We start from the raw sequence: 15,455 nt of genomic DNA on the forward strand, positions 1-15,455 counted from the left end.
CAGAATATATATAAAAATCTACGTAAACCTTTTCTGTCTAGCTTATGCTCTCCTGAGAAAATTCTTTTATGCCATAACCAAGATGATTAAAATATGCTAGTCGTTCCACAGTTGGTTACATAATTTACGTATTTCAACATAAGTTCAAAAATTCTTTACAGGAGTGTTTGCTGAAAGCACATCAAGCCCATTGATAAATTTTTCAAAACATGTGAAAAGTATCAAAATTTAATTGAAAACTCTGTGGGGATATGGTATCATTTTATTATAATACTGTTTTTATCATAATAAAATAGAAGTTAATTTCTGAATGCCAGTCATACACCAGATCACTATGTAAAACTTTTCATCATGTTGTAACTTGTCCAACCTTTCAAACAAATTCATTCCAAGCACATTGGAATTCATTTCTTTCTACAGTTTATTTCATTTCTTTCTACAGTTTATTTCATTTATTTTCTAACAATTTTCATTTCTTTTCTAACAATGTAGAAAAGTTTTACAGTGTAAAACTTTTCTACATTGTTAGCAAAAAGGAGTTGATTTTAATTCATTAAATACATACGCTTCTGAAACAGAATTGAACACCACTCAGGAGATAAAACTACATCTTTCCATTTACTACATTCAGACATAGGCAATAACAAGTTAAAATTGAAAATTAAGTTAAAAGTAATTATTTTTCGTAAATTTAACTTAACTTGTTATTTCATTATTTGTTTTTCCAAGTAACTAATTAACATAATAAGTTAGAAAATTTTTGTAACCCTAACATATTTCACATTAAGTTAGTTTAGAACTAAATAGCTATGTTTTCTCTTTCTTTTTTTTTTTTTTTACAATTTTTTTTTTCTTTTAAGAAAATAAAACAGAAACAAAACATTGTGGAGTTGAAGGAAACCAAAGGTTTCCTTCAACTTTCATTCTTCAACTTCACAATGAAACTGGCTCAACCATTACATAATACACTGCACTGACACATTAAGATCTTAATAATACGATAAAGATTTCAGCGTTATATCTCGCTGGTGAAAGCAACATCAGCTATAAAAAACTACCTTTTTATACACACACCTTTGAGTCCTTACCTCAACTTTATGTTTGTTTGTTTGTTGTTTGGTTTTTAGGAGCATTAGCAACTAAGGCCATATTGCTCCGGGAATATGCGGTGGTCATTCCCTGACCTTTCCGCATCCTCCGTATTTGGTGGTGACAGGCTCGAACCCCGGTCTAATCAAGAAGCGTGTGCTACGCACTGCTGCTCCTTCCCACCTGGCTACGGAGGTGCCTACAACTTTATGTATTCCCCAATTTCTATGGTATATCCAATCTCAATTTCATTTGCATATAGTATTTATTATTTTATTCATTTTAATTATTTTAATAAATCCTTTAAATCTTAAGTGTTTGAGAGAGCTTTCTCACTTAGCCTTCAAGGTTTCTTTCATATACTGGGACATTTTTTTGTGAACTTGGTTCAGATATAACAAGATTAGCAATCATTGTATCGCTGGGGTAAAGGGTTTGTTCCACAGATCTCATATAAAAGATCATGTGATGAAGGTGATGTCAGCTCAGTGACTTTCGGTAATCAGTGGCAGTAGCAATTTCCTATTCATACCCATTACCTTTCACTAATGATGACCGTTGTTGTTGGAGTGGGATTTATTGGTGCAAGGGCTGCTATGGCCAAACTGTGCCTAATGATCAACAGCATGTTCAAAAAGAAGACAATACCCTTCACAACAAAATGATGCACTTGCCTCAGAATTTGGCATTTAAAATTTTCAAAACTCTTACCAAAATGATAACCAAGTAAAAATAACAAAAAACTCTGCATTAACATACTAAGGTCCTGGATACTGAGTTTATTGATATCAATTAAGTAGTGGCAAAAGGTTAACTAACATTCATATTTGACAATCTGTACTTAGAATGGAGCAGCAGAAGTATGATATGCTTTGCCATAATCAATACTTTTGCTGCTAATATCAGACAAAAATAACAATAAAACAAGTCAAATTCTATATCAAATGAAGAGTCCAGGATGCCAAACTGATCAAAGAAGGACTGTTTCCAGGTGCATTCTACGTATTATACTATCGAGGTTGCCAATGAATTGTCCTTTTTCCTGTTTCTTTGCTTAACTTATGATGATGTCTGGTTAGTTTAGGAAAATTGAGATATGAATAAAATTTTTATTTCTAATTTACAATAAAAAAAGAATGCTGGTTTGGCAGTATAATGGTTCAAGGAACTAACGAATGCCATAGATCACAACTTGTTGTGCTTTTCATGCTATTAAAAGAGCTGACTATGTGAAAATACTGATGAGTGATTTGCCACCGTATCCAAGCAAAGTCCTCAAAAAGCTTCCTATACTAAGCACAACTAATATTCTCCACATTAAACAACAGGAAATCAAAGCCAGCATTAGGTAAATTTTTTAAAAAATTAAACACTGTTTCATCCTTCAGAAAAATTTGTTTAGGGTGGGGGGGAAATCTAAACTTCACTGATATCCAGAAAACCATAAAAAACATGACAAATATAAATTTTCCAGCAAAACCAAAAAAATTTGCAATTATATTTTGCAAAAAATTTGCATATATCTTGTTTTCCAGGCTGCTGCTCATTCCAATAGAAGCAGTACAAGAATCACTTTCACCTCTGCTAGCAGCTACTGTTAATCTATTAATCCGTGATCTCCCCCCCCCCAAGCTAGCAGTTTTCCGACCCACCTAACACTGCCTCGATAGCATCAGCAAATATTCTTGCACCCTTTATATTTAAATGTATCCCATCCCTGCAGAAGCAGTCTCTCCTGTCAACAAGCACAGACCAGGCTGAAAAAATTCTACCCCTTGAGCCTTGCACAATCTCTCCAGGGCTGAATTGATTGTCAAGGTTCCCATCATATACTCCCTCCTATTGTGTTTGGGCAGAATTGCAGACACTTTCAAATTTAATCCTAACTTGTGTCTTTTTTTTTTCAGCATTGACCTATACTTGTTAAGTAAATCTGCAGATCTCTTACTCTTAAGGTCATTAGTGCCAACGACAATATCACCTTTTGTGCCGTTACTAAAATACGACAATATCACCTTTTGTGCTGTTAAAAGATGATATCTGCTCTACAACGTCATCAAATTTCGCCCCTGGCAGACATACCCTGGTCCTGTTCCACCTATCCTTTTTGCATAATATATTCCCAATCTCCCTGACAAAAGAGTCGCCAACAATAACTACTTCCTGTGGGATGAGTGCATTCTGCTATGGAGATTGCCACTGTGTTACCTGAGGCACCTCCGCACACGCTTCTTGATTAGACCGGGGTTCGAGCCCATCACCACCAAATACGGAGGATGCGGAAAGGTCAAGAAATGACCACCGCATATCCCGGAGTAATATGGCCTTAGTTGCTAATGCTCCTAAAAACCAAATAACAAAACAAACAAACAAACTGTGTTGCCTGATGTACAGAAGTGAGCTTTGGCGTTGAGTTGGGCAGCTGAAAGCTTGATGGGACCCTCATACTAATTTCTTCAAGGGTATCTGCCCTACACCCCAAACTCTCATAGATGCTCATCAGAACGCTGAGTTGGCACCTAATTTCTTCACAGTTTCTGCACCTAGCACACATAAAGACATCCTCCTTGTCTGGATCATGTCCTGTTCTAGACAGGTCTGCAAACATTTCACATTTGGCACTTTTTTTAGACTATGATGTGTTGGAGAATCGCCGCCCCCCCCCTTTGGTTCTTCCACAAGCCACAGTAATACCGCTACTCAGTGCTCATTGCTTTGCTGCTCTAGTCTGGGTCATGATTCCATTTAAGTATAATTTAATTAACAAGGAAATTTAATAAGATTAATAAATTTTACTAATTAATTGATAATACTATACTAATCTAACAGATTTCTAATACAGTGCTATGTATTTCACTATTTAGTTTTATGTTAAAGCTTATGCTATGAAGTTCGAGATTTACATTATGCTGTTCCATATCATATAACAATGGCAACAAGTTAAGAATGGTAAGATCTACGCACACTAAGTATTAACTTTCAAAATCGCTATCTAAATTCAAATAAACCAAGGAGCTTGACTAGGACTATAAAGCTACTTATAGAAAATAATTTAATATAACAATTAAGTCAATAAATCAACTAAATATATATAAAAACTTAGCATTCGCTGGAGCTACAAAAATCTTGGCCAACACAGTAATAACCTCATACCCAGATAATGCAGTACCCAGATAATGCTTTTGTTTGAATTGCAAGGGAAATATTGATAAAGAAGAGATTCTCAAACCTATACCTCAAGAATCTATAGGACTCCCGTTTCTCAATGGAGGAAGTAAAGGAACTCGATCAAATTCAGATTCCCTACAAAGTCAAAAGCCAAAAATACATGACTAGGAGATCGAGTTAACAGGACCCATTAGAAGAGCCTTTATTGACTAGAGGAACAGGATTTACTTAAACTGGATCATCCATAAAATAATGGATTTTGTAGTGACTTCATAGTGCCTGGGCTACAGCCACTCAGTCAAGACATGCAGGCAGGAGGAGAGTACGTGTAGCCATTGTACTGGCACAGAGAAACTTTGCAGACTGCCCCAATAAGACCCAGCCAGTCACTTGCCCCACCTGTAAATATAGAGAAGAAAGACCATACATTCTTACAGGAACCCAAAATGTCCAGAATACATAAAGGCACAGGAGAACATAAAATCAAGAACCAGCTATGTATGAATAACATAACTAATAATAAAAATCAATCAGGAATAAAACTTAAATTCCTACAACTAAACTCTCAGCAGTCCATGGCAACAATGAATCAAATTGCAAAGATTATCATTGATCACAAAATACAAGTCCTATGTCTTCAGGAACCCTATTCATACAAGGGTGTCGTAAAAAGGCTTCCAAGTGGCTGTAAGCTTATCCAATCTCACATTATTACTGAATGCCAAGGTGGAAATGCCATCTCAAGATGATGAGCAGTTGAGCAGTGGCAGACCTCAGCCTTACTGTGACAAACATCTTTGGTCTGTACAATATGTACAGTGTCTGTGCCTGTATTGAAGGCACCTTTGGACAATTCGATGTCTTCTCTATGTACATACAGTGTAGTAAGTATGATCCACTCATTCAATCATACTTGCACCATCTTGAGAATGCCATGCAGAAACCAGCAGCCAATAAAATCATAGTGGCAGCTGCTGCCAATGCCAGCTCCAGTCTCTCAAATAGTCCAAGGACTAGCCTGAAGGGCAAACTTCTAGTGGAACTAATAAACAGTAGCAACCTCAAAATTCTCAACAAGCGAGATCATCTACCCACCTGCATGTATTAAGGACTATCCAACTGGATAGTCTTTAATACACATCACCTTATCCACACTATCTATCACAGAATCCAGTACTAGCAAGTACACACCTCCCGGTATACTAGCAATCATAACCTGAAAAACTTCACCATTGTTCCAAAGCAAACAAAATAGAAGACATAATTATTATTATTATTGCTCTTATTGGGGGTTCTGTTTCATGACGGGCATTGCTACCAAGTCCACAGGGTGGTTGTTATGTCTGGTGTTACTGTTGGTCAAAGAACTCTCTGACTATCCTACAGATGTTCAGGATTGAAACTTTCTGGAGTTCCTTATAGGTATTTGCTGGGAGACCTATTGCTGCTAGGCTGTTATGTAGGGCCTTTGGCACCATACCTGTGGTTGACAGGATGATCGGGATGGTTGTTAACTTATTATTATTATTATTAGCCATATGGTACAAGGAAGTGTGAGGCTTATGCTGCACCAGCCAAAAAAAATTTTCTGAATTACCAAGAGAGAGAGAGAGAGAGAGAGAGAGAGAGAGAGAAGTAGAAGGGAATCACCAAGAAAAAGAAGAATAATGATATCCACCTCAGCCCATACTCACCAGGTGTGAGACCAGTTTACCCAAATAAGCTTTGGCAGTCAACATGTTAACAGAAGTGGAAGTTCTGAAAAGGGTCTGGGATAAGTCTTCAGATATCCTTTGCTACCTCTATAACACCTGCCTTGGGTGTCGTAGAGGCAGCATGTAAGCAATAGAGTCTGCTTACATGTAGAAAATAGGAAACCAGCAGAGACATAAAGCAAAAGCTTCTCTCTGGCTATGAAAACAAAAAGCGGCTGGCCAGCGTAACTTCTCAGTATGCAATAGAGTAAAGTTTTACACTGATCAACTGCTTTCTATTGTATTCATAGCCAGTGAGAAGCTTCACCTGCATGTCGCTGCTGGTTCCAGGGAAGGGGTGTTCATAGCCAGTGAGAAGCTTCTGCTTTATGTCACTGCTGGTTTCCAGTTAGCGGCTACCTGAGTTCTACATGTAAGCACCCTTAGAGATGAGACTTTCCCCTCGTTGAGGAAGAAAGCAAACCTGAAGGTCCTTCTTAAAAACAGCACCCCAAAATAATTCAGAATCATATAGACCACTTTCTCTTCTTTCCGTGTGGGGAAAACATAAACACAGAAACACAGACATTAGAACAAGTCTCCAATCCTAATAGAATTTGTGACAAGAGGGGATTCATCCTAAAAAATTGACAGCTGTCCACTTCTCTGCTGCCTTACAAGGGCAATGGACTTGCCACAGCAAACCAATTTGGTTACAAAAAAAGGACTCAGCACTAAAAATGTAATCAAGGCAATCTTAAATGCTCAGGTAACAGATAAAAAAAAAAGTATGCCCTTGGTCTCTTCGTGGACTTCAAAGGAGCCTTTGATACCTTTGGTGGCAAAGCATTCTAGAGCGGTTCAGGGAGGCTGGTGTCTCAACCCCCATATTTATATAAACTATATAAGCTGATAAACTGAATGAGTATTTTGCATCTACATTCACACATGAGGAGTTATTCAAGGAGGGGAATGCCAGAGGTTTTTCAAACTCTACCAGGGAGCTAAGTGATTTTGTAATAACTGAGAGCAAAGTGGAAGAGAAATTGTTGAAGTTAAACATAAAAAAGGCTCCGAGTGCCAAGCGAGTGACTATAGCGATTCCTGAGTGATTTTGAAAGCGATTTACTTAAAAGAGCAGTTGATTATAGTATAGTGTTATTTTTGTAAAGTTATTTAATTTTGCTCTTCTGAAGTAAAGAAGTTAGCTCACTTGACAGAAAGGCAAGGCACCTTTCTTTTTGTATATAGGACTAACTTATTAACACACTAACAACTAATCTTTCCTTATCGCTTGGTCACTGGTGGCACCGCTCCTGCCTCCACGTGCGGGACTGGAAACCTGGGAGAAGAAAATCCACTCTCCCAGGGCTAAAATGAGCAATGATGGACAACACAAAACAGTCCAGCTGCGGATCTACTGATCCAGATCTAGATAGGCATGACCCAGATCATGACGACTTAAACACGTCCCATGAGACAAAACAAAGAAGGAACAGATTATTCTGCTCCTCTCTTTTTAATATTGCATTCCTCCACAGACCAACCACTGAGTAAACTATCTCCATTTTTGATTCAGAAATGTCTCGAAAATGTGGCTGGCCCTCCAAAAATGGTTCGCCGATTAAGATCTAGAGATTTATTAGGAGAGATGAATGAACACAGACATGCTGAAAGACTCTTAAAAATTTTTACCTTTGGTGGAATTCCCACAAAGGTTACCCCGCATGCCACTTTGGACTCCTCTAAAGGGGTAATATCAGAATGGGACCTCCTAAATGTATCAGAAGACAGACTTGTACATGAATTAAACAACCAAAATGTATTCCATGCAAAAAAAGAATTTTTATCAAAAGAGATGGAGAGCCTGTCCCTACTTGGACAGTCATACTGACGTATAAAACACCAATTCTCTCCACAACTATAAAAGCTGGATACCTCAGATATCATGTACGACCATACATTCCCAATCCGGTACGGTGCTTCAAGTGCCAAAAATTTGGTCATTCACAAACCTTATGCAGAGATGTAGTCACTTGTGCTTCTTGTGGTTCTAAAGAACACACACATACACATACCAACTGTAACAAGGAAATTCAAAACTATCCTAATGGTAATCATTCTGTCTTCTCTAAGGACTCTGGGCAATGGAAACAAGAGAACATTCAGAAATAAAAAACAGAGCATAAGGTATCATATCAAGAGGCAAAGAAACACTTTGCAATTCCTACTAAATCATCTACGTATGCATCAGTTACTCAACAACTATGCTTGGTATCAACTCAAACTGACTGTTCAGTCCCTCCAAATATCTCTATATCTGGTTGGGCTAAATCAGTACTATCTTCATCAAAGGAACAATCTCTCTGCAGATATGCAACTCAAGAAGTAACAATACCTCCAGATAAGAATCCAAATCAGCAATCAAAATAACAGATCAAGAGCTTTGAAAGAAATTAGCATTAGCATTAGTAGAGGCATTTGATGCAAGAAAGCAAGCTTATGCAGCATCAGCCAAAAAAAAAAAAAAAAAACCACTTCCACTTCACCCCTCTGTTCGTTCAAAATACCTGTCCAGCTGAGCCTTAAACTTATTTAGGCTATTAACCTCCACCACAAGGGATGGAAGTCTGTTCCACCAACCAACCACCTGCTGTCTAAAGGCAAATTTCCGCACGACTATCCTACATCTGTCTTTCCTCAATTTGAATTTATGCCCTATCAGGTGATTTTTCTGAGCTAGAGGAAGAATCCCATCAGCATTCAGCATGCTTAAACCATTCAAGGCTTTATACACCTCTATCAGATCACCTCGCTGGTGATCTGATACAGTGCCTAGTCTCCAGACACTGTAATTTGCAAAACTTAAGCCTTTCTTCGTAAGAGCACCCCTTTGTTCCATTCACTAATCTTGTTGCCCTTCTCTGTACTCGTTCCAGCAGCTCTACATCCTTTTTGAAATGAGGCCTCCAGACCTGTATACAGTACTCTAGGTGTGGCCTGACCATCGCCTTATACAATGGAATAATCACCTCCTTATCCCTGCTGGAAAAATTCCTGTATATCATTGACAATACTCCATGAGCTACTCTTGCAGCCCGTCTGCACTGCTCAGAGAACTTCATATCTGCCTGCACAACCACCCCCAAGTCCCTTTCATTCTCTACCACTGTCAGTGTAGTACCACAGAGTTGATACGTTGCTCTGGGGTTGCTGTTTCCCATGTGTAGTACTTTACATTTGTCAATGTTAAACTTCATTTGCCACCTCTCAGCCCATCTGCTCAACCTTTCCAGATCCTGTTGCAGCAGCATAGTTTCAGTAGTGTCCTTGACAACCCTGCCAACCTTTGTATCGTCTGCAAACTTGGACATTAAGCCCGATATACCATCATCAATATCATTTATAAATACAGAAAACAATAATGGACCCAACACTGAGCCCTGAGGGACTCCACTAATAACATCAGTCCACAATGAGCAGTGTCCATTGATTACCACTCTCTGTCTTCTCCCCCTCAACCACCCCTTTATCCATAGCAGCAATTTGCCTCCAATGTCACACTGCTCCAATTTGTGTAGCAGTCTTCCATGTGCAACAGTATCAAAAGCTTTTCTAAGATCCAAGTATATAATATCAAAGTTATTCCCTGCATCCAGTTCTTTTGTGACTGCATCATAGTATCCAATCAAGTTGGTCAGGCAAGACTTCCCCTTAACAAAACCATGCTGTGTCTGAGCTATAACTGAAGTCTTGTCTAAATGATCCTGCAGTGCTTTTTTAACCAGTGCCTCCATTAATTTTCCTGGAACAGAAGTTAAGCTCACAGGTCTATAATTACTTGTGTCAGCCTTTGATCCTCCTTTGTGAATTGGGGTCACATTTGCACATTTCCAGTCTATGGTACCTCCCCTGAGTCCAAGGAAGCTCTCATAATTATGGCTAAGGGTTTGCTTACTTCCTTTGCTGCCTCCTTTAATATAACTGGATAGATCCCATCCACCCCGGGTGCCTTTCTTGTGTTTATCTTCAACAGTTTCTCCTCCACTTTACTCCCAGTTATTTCAAGATTCTGTAGCTTACTGCTAGAGTTGAATACACCTCTGGCATTCCCCTCGCTGAATAACTCCTCATGTGTGAATGTCGATGCAAAATATTCATTTAGTTTGTTAGCTACCTGAGCAGGATCATCAACACTTGACCCATTAATATCAAGTGGACCAATCTGATTCATCCCCTTCCTTCTAGAGTTTACATAAGTAAAGAACTCTTTGCTGTTTTTCTTTGCATCCCTTGCCAAGGATTTCTCGTAATCTGCCTTCGCCTGCCTAACCTCCTTTGTAACTTGGTTGCATATCAACTTGTATCTATCATAGGCTTCTGTGTCATGTGTTAATTTGTATGTATCCCATGCATTTTTCTTCTCTGCCATATGCCTCATTAGTTCATCTGACATCCATTTTGGCCTAAACCTTGAACAATATTTCTTAGTTGGTATGTAAAGCCTAGTAGCTTCCAAGATAAGTTCTTTGAATGCTTCCCATTTTGAATTTGCTGTTGGTAACATCATCAGTTGGTCCCACTGTATAGAATTTAAATACTGTCTCAGTCCATCGTAGTCGCCTTTACGGAAGCAATAACCCTTCCCTTTACCCCTAATGGTAGTTACCTCTTTGAGTAAATCCCACTTCAGCACACTGTGATCACTGCCACCTAGTGGTTCATTTATCTGCAGATTCTTAATGCATGAAGAATCACTGCTGATAATCAAATCAAGAGTATTACTCCCTCTAGTTGCCTCCCGAACATGCTGATGTAGAAAACAATCATCCAATAAATCCACAAAAGCCCTGCTAGTGTGTGAGTAACCAGCCCCCAAATTCCAGTCAATATCTGGGAAATTAAAATCTCCCATTATAAAACACTCTGATTTACTGGCCCACTCTATTTCCCTGTACAGTTCCTTATTATACTCATCAGAGTCATTAGGCCTATAGCACACTCCTACTCTCAATTTTGATCTCCCAATGTTTATGTCACACCAAACTGACTCCACACTGCACTGTCCAGCAATGTCGACTGGCTTCACTTCCTTGGTTTTTATGTGTTTCTTAACTAATAGCATAACCCCTCCCCCCTTCCTATCCTGTCTATCCTTTCTGTAGACGTTGTACTCCCCAAATTGCAGTTCTGCATCCCTTATATCTGTGTGACACCACGTCTCTGATATCCCAACAATATCTGCCTTCGATGTTTTGAGCAATACCTCAAATTCATCAAATTTATTTACTAAACTCCTAGCATTGGTGTACACGCAAGTATACCTGCACCTGTTTCTATTCTTAGCTACCCTAACACAACCCATGTGTTTACTTGTACCGCAATGGCTCCCAGCAGTCTCTGAAATACCATGCATCTTGTTTTTCAGGCTTCTGCTCATTCTAATAGAAGCAGTGCTAGAATCTCTTTCACCTCTGCCAGTGGCTACTGTCAATCTATTGGTCTTTGTCTCCCCCCAAGCTAGCAGTTTTCCGACCCACCTAACACTGCCTCGATAGCATCAGCAAATATTCTTGCACCCTTTCTATTTAAGTGTATCCCATCCCTGTAGAAGCAATCTCTCCTGTTAACAAGTACAGTCCAGGCTGAAAAAACTTCTACCCCTTGAAATGATAAATACAAACTCATATCTGATACCATGGACATCGGCGCCTCCGTAGCCAGGTGGGAAGGAGCAGCAGTGTGTAGCACACGCTTCTTGATTAGATCAGGGCTCGAGCCCGTCACTACCAAATACAGAGGATGCAGAAAGGTCAGGGAATGACTACCGCATATCCCGGGGCAATACGGCCTTAGTTGCTAATGCTCCTAAAAACCAAATAACAACAACCACCATGGACATCGATGACAAAGCAGGTGAAGATGATACAGTTGATGAACTATTGCAATGCTTAGACTCTGCTAGGAAAGAAAAATGGAACATAACGGCAGCAGGTATGAATTTCCAACACTCAAGCAGAAAAGCATGGACACTTCTGAGGAAACTCAGAAGTAGTACTCCCAAATATATTAATAAGAGCTCAGAAGTATCCCCAGGAAAAGTAGCCAAGAGAATTGTCAACATTTCCAAGAGACCAACCGATACTAACAAAGATGAAGTCAAAAAACTTAAGAAGGAATTAAGAACTAGACTATCCTTGGCTGAACCAACCTCCCAATTCTCAGGAGAATTCACAATTGCAGAGATTTCAATAGCTCTGAAGGAAATAAAACCAGGCAAAGCAGCCGGAGTGGACGGAATATATCCAGAGTTCCTGAAACATTGTGGTCCAAGAGCTCTGAATTGGCTAGTTAAATTTTTTAATGACATCTTGCAGAATGGTAGGTTCCCGTCTTTGTTTAAGAGAACTAAAATAGTTGCCATCCTAAAGCCTGGGAAAAGTGGATCTTGCCCTGAAGATTATCGCCCAATTGCACTTTTAAATATATGTTATAAATTAATTGAAAGAATGGTTTACAATAGAATTTCATCCACAACCTTCCAACACATACCAATTGAACAAGCCGGATTCCGACCAGGCCGAAGCTGCTGCGATCAGGTACTGGCACTTACCAGCCATATCGAGAACGGATTTCAAGATAAGAAGAAGACCATTGCAGTCTTTGTGGACTTGACATCAGCTTATGACACAGTATGGCGACAAGGAATGATTCTGAAATTTTTGAAGATTATTACTTGTAAGCCCCTCGCGATCCTACTTAACAATATGTTATGCAACAGAGTGTTTGAAGTACACTTAAACGGCAGAGTGAGCAAGCCCTATATATTAAATGATGGTTTACCACAAGGATCAGTTCTAGCCCCATTATTATTTAATATCTATACTGCAGATCTTCCAACAACTGCTTCTAGGAAATTCATGTACGCAGATGACATAGCCCTGACTGCCCAGTCTACTGACTTCAATGCAGCCGAAATTGTACTTACAAAGGATCTTCCTAACCTGAATAAATATTTTCACACATGGCGACTTAAACCTAATTTAAATAAAACCGAAGTTAGCTGTTTTCATCTGGATAATCATAGGGCTAACTGTATGCCACAAGTGGAATATAAAGGTCAACGACTGAAACACAACCCTTGCCCAAAATATCTGGGAATTATAATGGACCGAACACTGACGTATAAACAACACCTTTGTAATATTGCAGCAAAGATAAAAACTAGGAATAACATCTTGCATAAACTCAGTGGAACAGGCTGGGGAGCAAACGCAACGGTGCTACAAACATCAGCCCTTGCCCTAGTCTACTCAGTTGCAGAATATTGTTGCCCCGTATGGCTTAATAGTGCACACTCTGTAAAAGTTGATATCCAACTGAATGACAGAATGAGGACAATATCAGGCACCATTAAATCGACGCCTTTAAAATGGCTACCAGTGTTATCTAACATCTATCCCCCTCATATAAGAAGAGAAATAGCCTTGCTGAAAGAATGGCAGAAATGTCAAAGAAATCCTCAATTGCCCATACATCAGGATTGCAAACCCCAGAAGCCGGAGAGATTGAAGTCTAGGAACCCCTCATGGAAGCTAGGCGAGAAACTTATCAAGTCACATTTTAATGCTGACCAGACCTGGCGCGAAGACTGGACCACTTCAAATCCCGACCACCTGGGCTTAGTCAGTGATCCATGCAGAGCTGTTCCAGGTTTCAACTTAACAAGAAAGGAATGGACATCCCTGAACAGAATCCGAACAAATCATGGAAGATGCAAGTTTTGGCTGCATAAGTGGGGAAAAACTGAAAACCCATTCTGCGACTGTGACAACGTGCCCCAGACCATCCAGCATGTCATCTTGGAGTGCCCAAAGAGGAGATTTGAAGGCTCCATCCAAGATCTACATAGTGTTACTGATGATGCTATTAAGTGGCTGAATAAACTGGACATTACATTTTAATTCATCAAATGTTACTTATAATTTTTTTCTGTAAATATTGTTTTTAGGCTTATTGTAATTTATTTATTTATTTTTTGACATTGTTTGTTACAAATGTATCCTCATTTTTGCCATGCGAAATAATAATAATAATAATAATGATACAGTTCTTGAAATTCATCCAGAAGATGACATTGACACAAGCAGATCAGTTTTCTCAAAGAAGGAAAAGGCAAAAATAGACAGGCATAAGCAAACTACTTCGCGGAAGTTAGCAGACACCAGTTAAAACCAAACAATGGGTACAGTTATTCAGTGGAATTGCCGTGGGCTCCGTGCTAACTTAGATGACTTTTACAATCTCCTTTTTCATACATATAATCTCTCTCTTTCTCTTTCTCTCTCTCTCTCTACGTTTTCTTGGCGCAGTATAACCATAGTCGTTTTTGCGCCAATAAAATCAAAATCAATCAATCTCTTTACGTACATATAAACCTGTTGCAGTATGCATTCAAGAAACCAATCTCAAAAATACAATATCTATAAGAATTAAACATTAGACTTTATATAGAAAAGACAGAAATGCCTCTAATTCAGCTCATGGAGGAATGGCAGTCATAGTGAACTCTGTAGTTCCCTCTAGACTTGTCCCCATGCATACATCTTTAGAGACGGTTGCAATTCGTGTCACCATTGGTCATTAGTTTCGTTGTATCTATCACCAAACCTTACATACACTCTTGCTGATTTAGATGATGTGTGGTAAGGCAAATACCTGCTCCCTTTTGTATTATGGGTGACTGGAATGGCCATCACCCCCTATGGGGTTCTCAACATCTTGACTCTAGAGGACAGATAATAGAAAAATTTTTAGATAAATGTAATTAACTATTCTAAACACTGGTGATCACACATACGTACATTCACCATCTGGCTCAAGTTCAGCTATTGATCTTTCAATATGCTCTTCAACGATATTTCCTATTAAAGACTGGACTGTTACTGATAACCCTCATGGTAGCGATTACGTTCCTATAATCTGTACTTTCAGTTCAAGATCTCCTCCACAGAGCGACAAGGCTAACAGGACTAAATACCAGGAAGTAGCTCAAATAGACACTTTTGTCATTGCAACCCTCACAATTGATTCTGCAGTCAGCTACATTACACAAAAAATAATGAAAGCATCCGAGTCTGCTATTCCGAAATCATCATCCAAAATCTGGCTTCATCCAAAAATTTGGTGGAATGAAGCATGCAACAGTGCTAAAAAAGAAAGAAATAAATACTGGAATCTGTTTCGAAAACATCCAACCACAACCAACCTACTAGAGTTTAAGAGAGCCAGAGCTAAAGCTCGATATATAAGATGAAAGAGTAATAAAGAAGCACGGGCAAGTTATTCTTCCACCATAAACAGATTCACAGATGCTTCTATAATCTGGAAAAAAATCAAACGAATTAATGGCAAATACTCACAAACAACTCCTATTCTACTTGTAAGAGGGGAGGAAATTTCTGAACCTGTAGAGATTGCAAATGCCTTAGGTACTTCATTTGA

At 38.9% G+C, this 15,455-nt stretch overlaps 1 protein-coding gene across 3 annotated transcripts in view; it reads right to left on the bottom strand.

Annotated features, from left to right (window-relative positions):
- The window catches only part of LOC150089194 (T-complex protein 11-like protein 1), a 177,383-nt gene that overhangs the window by 74,399 nt on the left and 87,529 nt on the right, over positions 1-15,455 (bottom strand). The window lies entirely within an intron of this gene.

This window comes from Mastigoproctus giganteus, chromosome 2 (assembly GCF_048544385.1).
Source record: "Mastigoproctus giganteus isolate SK-2022 chromosome 2, ASM4854438v1, whole genome shotgun sequence".
NCBI lineage: Eukaryota > Metazoa > Arthropoda > Arachnida > Uropygi > Thelyphonidae > Mastigoproctus > Mastigoproctus giganteus.